Source organism: Colobus angolensis, unplaced genomic scaffold (genome assembly GCF_000951035.1).
Source record: "Colobus angolensis palliatus isolate OR3802 unplaced genomic scaffold, Cang.pa_1.0 Scaffold1, whole genome shotgun sequence".
Lineage (NCBI taxonomy): Eukaryota > Metazoa > Chordata > Mammalia > Primates > Cercopithecidae > Colobus > Colobus angolensis.
Genome location: NW_012110918.1, coordinates 12,690,554 through 12,697,927, shown reverse-complemented (window position 1 = coordinate 12,697,927; position 7,374 = coordinate 12,690,554).

Sequence of the window (7,374 nt, the reverse complement as noted above, 5' to 3'; positions counted from 1 at the left end):
GTTTCCTTTTCTCCACCCAGTTGTGGCCCCCTGCAGGTTCCACATCCCAGGGGGAGGCCCCACCAACCTGGAATCTTTGGTCCTGATGGTGGCCTGGGTCCTCTACAGGTGAAAATTCCTCAGACCAGAGTTGCTGAACTCTGTTAAATAACTCAATCTGCAATCAGGGTTTTTGAAAATCTCCCTTTTCTCATTCCTTTAAGTACTTTAATTACTTTTTGTGGCTCTCGCTAAGATGGGACAGGCTATGCTCACAGACTGTCAGACACTCATTTCCTTCAATGGTTTCAATGGTCCTTGAAGACACTCATTTCCTTCATTCACCTCGGGACTGCCATAGGTGGTGTCTTTGGTTCTCTTTGTACTCAGCTTCAATGATACTGCAAGTTAAATTTCAGAAGAGGAGGCAGCTGGCAAGGGGAATAAAATTAAGAAAATTGTTCCAGGAAGAAAAGGTTCAATGAAAGAAATGGGAGAAAGAGGGCAAAGCACAGAGGATTCAGATTTGAATATTGAATGGTGTGAATTGGCCCATTTACTCTCAGACATTTATTGAGCCTGTCTTCATGCAAAACACTGGTAAGTGACATAATGCAGAACGAACTCGACTTGGTTTCTACTTGCAAGGCAAGGTGACAGGAAGGTTCGATAACTTTTTGGAGTGCATACCAAGTGCCCTGCAGAGCGCTGTGCTGTGTGTCTTGCAAATAAATGTTCTCTCATTAATCTTCACTACTCTATGAAGGCTGTAACATTCTTTTACAGATGAAGAATACAAAACTCAAAACATTGAATAAGACTCAATAAATGAGCAAAAGATCTAAACAGACATTTTCCCAGAAAAGATATACAAATAGCCTATAAGCACATGAAAAGATGCTCAACATGTCAATCAAATGCAAATCAAAAACTGCAACAGTGAGACACCGCTTTACATCGCGAGGATGGCTGTAATAAAAAAGACAGATAATAACAAGTGGTGGGGAAGTGGAGGAATTGGAACCCTCACACATTCTTCATGGAAATGTAAAATGGTGCAGCTGCTTTGGAAAACTGGCAGTTTCTCCCAATATTAAAGTGATACCAAATGACGCAGCAATTCCGTTCTTAGGTGTATACCCAAAAGAATATATATGTACTCTTAGGCGTATACCTATGAAAACATATCTACGCAAAAACTTGTACATGGGTGCTTGGATCAGCATTATTCATGATTGCCAAAAAGCGGAAATAATAGCTAAAAGATGACCGGGTTCAGTTGTTCACGCCTGTCATCCCAGCACTTTGGGAGGCCAAGGTGGGCAGATCACCTGAAGTCAGGAGTTCAAGACCAGCCTGGCCAACGTGATGAAACTCCTCTGCTAAAAAAAATACAAAAAAAAAAAACCAAAACAACAACAACAAAAAACTAGCCAGGCATGATGGTGTGCCTGTAATCCCAGCTACTGCAGAGACTAAAGCAGGAGAATCACTTGAACCCAATAGGCAGAAGTTGCAGTGAGCCAAAATTGTGCCACTGCACTCCAACCTGGGTGACAGATGGAGACGCTGTCTCAAAAAATAAAAATAAAAAATAAAAGGTGGAAAGAACATCCATCAACTGGATGCATGGATAAGCAAAATGTGATCTATCCACATCATGGAATATTCAACAGTAATAAGGAATGAAGTACTGATACATTCTGCAACATGGATGAACCTTGAAAACATCATGCTGAGTGACAGAAGTCAGACACAAAGACCACATAGTGTATGATTCCATTTACATGAAATGTCCAGAATAGCCAAATCTATAGAGACAGAAAGTAGATGTATGGTTGCCAGAGGCTGGGGGTGGGGTGGAGGGAAGAGAAGTGCCTACTAATGGGTACAGGGATAAAAACCCAAAATGTTCTAAAATGATTACAGTGATGGTTGTACAACTCTGAATGGACAAAAAGCCACTGAATTATATGCTTTAAATAGATGAATTGTATGGTATATGAATTATATCTCAATAAAGCATGTATATACCTATGTATATACATACATATAGCATTGAAGATAAAAGATCCCAGTCAGAATGGCACCATGAGCACATATTGTGGTCTCTCCTTGGGACCTTTTCTTTTTGTTTGGAACAGAGTCTCGCTTTGTCACCCAGGCTGGACTGCAGTGGTGCAATCTCCCCTCACTGCAACCTCCACCTCCTGGGTTCAAGCAATTCTCCTGCCTTGGCCTCCTGAGTAGCTGGGATTACAGGCATGTACCACCACACCCGGCTAATTTCTGTATTTTTAGTAGAGACGGGTTTTCACCATGTTGGCCAGGCTGGTCTTGAACTCCTGACCTCAGGTGATCCACCCACCTCAGCCTCCCAAGTGCTGGGATTACAGGCATAAGCCACCACGCCCAGCCTCCTTTGTTAATTTTTTTTAGTTTGAAATAAGACTTACAGAAAAGTTGCAAGGTTAGTACAACAGACTCCCATATGCCCTTTATCCAGATTCCCCAGTTGTTAGCATTTTACCACATTTGTTTAATTATTTTTCTCTCATATATAGGCATACATACATATATCATTTTAGCCATGTGAGAATGAATCGCAAACAGTGTCCCTTTCCTCTAAATATTGGAGTAAAGAACAGAACATACTGTTAAATAGTCATGAGCAATGATCAATATTAGGAAACTTATATTCATACAATTCTATTATTTAATCTATGAGTTATTCATACTTTGCCAGTTGACCAACAATGTCTTTAATAAAAAAAAAAAGTCTGTTCTGGGATCTAATCCATGATTAAACACTGCATTTATCTCTGTGTCTTAAGTGTCACTTACTCTGGAACAGCTCCTCAGTCTCTGTCTTTCATGACCTTGACATTTCCTAAGAGTAACATTTTCTAAGAGTGACATTTCCTAAGAGGCCAGTTATTTAATAGATTCTGTGAACTTGGAACAAATTTGTCTTTGATAATTTTTTGCTCTCTGTTATAACAGGATGCCCCACACCATGTACATTTCCTGGTCCTGACTCTCAATGACCATTTCTTGCATGGGAAAGAAATGGGACCTGAGGCCAGGCAAGGTAACTCACACCTATAATCCCAGAACTTCGGGAGACTGAGGTGGGCAGATCACCTGAGGTCAGGAGTTTGAGACCAGCTTGGCCAACATGATGAAACCCTGTCTCTACTAAAAATACAAAAACTAGCAGGGCACAGTGGTGAGTACCTGTCGTCCCAGTCACTCAGGAGGCTGAGGCAGGAGAATCGCTTGAACCTGGGAGGTGGAGGCTGCAATGAACCGAGATCACACCGCTGCGCTCCAGCCTGGGCCATAGTGCAAGACTCCGCCTCAAAAAAAAAAAAAAAGGGACCTAAATCCTGATGATAGGGCTACTGATTGGTGTGAGACGCAAGTGGGGACTGGGGTTGCAACCAGCTGAGCATCCCGGGACTGCGTCTCCTCCAGCCCTGGAGACTCCTCATTCTGGGGAATGGCAGCTTCGTGCTGGTCTCTGTGGATGACTTTCTCGGATGCCTGGGTGACACCAAGGTAGAGTGGGGAACCTGCAGACCTTGTCCCCTGCATAGTTCCGGGTGTGGCTCATCCAGGATAACCCTCGAATTTCCTCATACCCATTTTTTTTATGACAGATTTTATTGCATTTTAGGGTTTGAGAGGTTTACTTGTTTTTCTTATCTAATATTATTATCTTATCTAATATTATTGATTTACTGTAACCACCAGCAGGGCAAACACAAAACTGGGGCATCCGCATGCTGTCAAGGAGGTGTCAAAATATGTGATAAACATAGGGTGACCCAGCAAAACAACTCAGACTATAATTACACAGTGAACGCACCCTGCCGCAGAGGACTTGCTCTGTCCCAGGTGGTGCGGGTGGCTGCTCATCCATGGAGGTGATTGTTCTTGGCAGGTCCCTCCTGCAGGGACGGATGCAGGGCAAAGGGTTACTGACTCACAGAGAATGGCTGCACTCACTGGCAAAATCCTCTCTCTGATTTTTGTGAATGTTCTCACAGAAGAAACTCCTAAGTGATCTGCAGTCTCGGGGCTAGATTCCTACCACTACGCAATTCCTGGGCCACAGCTCCCAAGGAAACAGGGAGTCTGCAGGAAAAGGTCAATAACTTATTATTGCACTTCTGGTTTCTGAGTGTTCCAAACAGAAGGGTAGCAGAAAGTGCTGCAGGGCTGTTTGGGAAGAGGGCCTCAGGACAGAACTGCCAGTGTCAGAGAAGAGGCAGACTGGGGACATCAAAGGAGAGGGAGAAATGTATCCAGACAGGAATCTAAGTGCAGTTGTTTTCTTGAGAAGTCTCACCTCACTGAGACCTCATCTGAACATGAAACCATTTTCTTTTTCTTTCTTTTTTTCTTTTTGAGATGGGGTCTGGCTGTTGCCCAGGCTGGAGTGCAGTGGGGTGATCTTGACTCACTGCAACCTCTGCCTCCTGGGCTTAAGCCATCTTCCCATCTCAGCCTCCCGAGTACCTGTAGTAAGGCACACACCATCATGCCCGGCTAATTTTTGTATTTGTAGAGATGGGGTTTTGGCCGGGCATGGGGGCCCAACCCTGTAGTCCCAGCACTTTGGGAGGCTGAGGTGGGCAGATCACTTCAGGTCAGGAGTTCAAGGCCAACCTGTCCAATGTGGTGAAATCCCATCTCTACTAAACATATAAAAATTAGCCAGGCATGATGGTGGGCACCTGTAATCTCAGCTACTCAGGAGACTGAGGCAGGAGAATCGCTGGAACCCAGGAGGTAGAGGTTACAGTAAGCCAAGATCACACCACTGCACTCCAGCCTAGGCGTTGGAGTGAGACGCTGTCTCAAAAAAGAAAACAAAAAACAAGAGATGGAGTTTTGCCATGTTTCCCAAGCTTGTCTTGAACTCCTGTGCTCAAGCGATCTACCTTCTTTTTTTTTTTTTTTTTTTTTTGAGGCGGAGTCTCGCTCTGTCCCCCAGGCTGGAGTACTGTGGCCGGATCTCAGCTCACTGCAAGCTCTGCCTGCCGGGTTCACGCCATTCTCCTGCCTCAGCCTCCCGCGATCTACCTTCTTTGGCCTCTCAAAGTGCTGGGATTCCAGGCATGAGCCATGGTACCCAGCCCATTTTCTATTTTCTAATCACTGCTTCCAACCACTCTATGCCAACTCCCTTCAGTCCTTTAGCAATATCTTGGGCAGATTCATCACTTTAGCCTGGTAAAGCTCAGACCAGCCCTGTTTCAAGCCCCACTCACGTATCTGGTTCACAGTGCTTCACCTCCTCTTCCCAGCACAAGCTGGGCACTCACATTGCTTGCTGGGAGAATGAGGAGATTGGGGAGTGGGCCTAGTCTAGTTCTGTGATACCTGCTGCCTCCTCTCTTTACAAGGCCTCGCTTCCTAGCTGCCCTGGCATAGAGAGCAGGAAATGGAAGTGGTCAGGACACGGAAGAAGGCAGCAGAGGTGTCTTAATGTAGCTGGCTATAGGTCCAAAGTGAGGAGGCCCCAGATCCAGATGGACTTGGTTCCATCTATTGCTGCTGGCCTCTGTGGATAGGGTGGGCTCTGCATAGATGGTGTCCCCTCTTTAACGAAGCCCTGCTCAGAAAACCCAGCCTAGTCTTCCCTGGCTCCACCAGGAAATCTACTTTCCAATCTCCAGAGGGGGGTCCTATTATTTGTTTCGGAGGCCACCTGGACAGCGTGTGAGCTCTGCCCTTCCTCTCAACTTTGTGCTTCTTCCTATGGAGATGTTGAGGCTTTTCTGCACCTTCCAAAGGTCATGGGAGATGGCCTGGGGGTGCCCCCTTCTTGTTCCTCAACTCAGACAAGGTTTTCGAACCCTGCCAGCACGGGCCGCGCTCGTGGATAGGTAGACTGCCTTCAGCAATCACAGCACTGTCAGTGCTTGATTCCATTTCTAAATCTGTTTCCCAGGCTGGTCTGGAACTCCTAAATCTGGGCCACAGGCATAAAAGAAGCTGCATGTAATTAGTTTGCTTCTTTCCATAGACCTGTTTGTTGAAATGGAGTATTCTTCTGGCAAATCATCACATAGAAAAAGCGGTGGGTACAAAGGGCCCAGATGGAAAGCCTGAAGAAAAAAACAAACTCTTTTTTGGTCTGATTTGGGTAGAAATGATATTCCGAAGCAGAATATCAGTTGCAAAGAGATCATTATCCTCACTCCCTAAGTAAATATCCAGGGGACAGACATTCTTTTCGTCTTGGACGATTTTCACAAGCTGTATACCTCTGGGGATATTGACAAAGACATTTTCAACAGAACAAAAATCAATGATAATTATAGTTTGTGGCCTTTGAAGCAAAATAAAATGAGACCTATCAACACACACCAAATCATTTACACCCCTTTTAAGACCAGTAAGAAGGCTAGTATGTCCAGGACAATAGCAAACTAGGGGCCTCAAAACACGGTTTTGGTCAGGCACACTGGCTCATGCCTGTAATCCCAGCACTTTGGGAGGCCGAGATGGGCAGATCACCTGAGGTCAGGAGTTCAAGGCCAGCCTGGGCAACATGGTGAAACCCTGTCTCTACTAAAAATACAAAACTTAGCCAGGCATGGTGGCAGACGCCTATAGTCACAGCTGCTCGTGAGGCTGAGGCAGGAGAATCACTTGAACCCAGGAGGCGGAGGTTGCAGTGAGCCGAGATTGCGCCACTGTACTCCAGCCTGGGTAATAGAGTGAGACTCCATTTCAAAAAAAAAAGAAAAGAAATCTAGTTGTTTAAGAGTCTGGGACCTCCCCCTTCTCTCTCTCTCTTACTCCTGCTTTCTCCTTGTGATGCGCCTGTTTTCCTTTGCCTTACTCCATGACTGTAAGCCACCTGAGGGGCTCATCAGAAGCAGATGCTGGCACCAAGCTTCCTGTACAGTATCCAGAACCATGAGCAAATTAAACCTTTTTTCTTTATACATTACCCAGCCTTTATAAATTTCTCATGGCTTACTTCCTCCTTTTACCTGGTCACTTCCTCAGAGAGGCCTTCCCTAACCACAGCTCTTACTCCATGCTTCATTTTTCTTATTTGTTTGTTTATTTATTGAGACAGAGTCCCATTCTCTCGCCCAGGCTGGAGTGCAATGGTTTGATCATAGCTCACTGCAGCCTCCAACTCCTCAGCTCAAGCAATCCTCCTGCCTCAGCCTCCCCAGCAACTGGCACCACAGGCATGAGCCACCACACCCAACCCATTTTAAAAATTTTATGCACAGATAGGGTCTTACTATGTTGTCCAGGCTAGTCTCAAACTCCTGGACTCAAGCGATCTTTCTGCCTCCGCCTCCCAAAGTGCTGAGATTACAGTCATGAGCCTTGGTGCCCTGCCACACATTTTTCTTCATA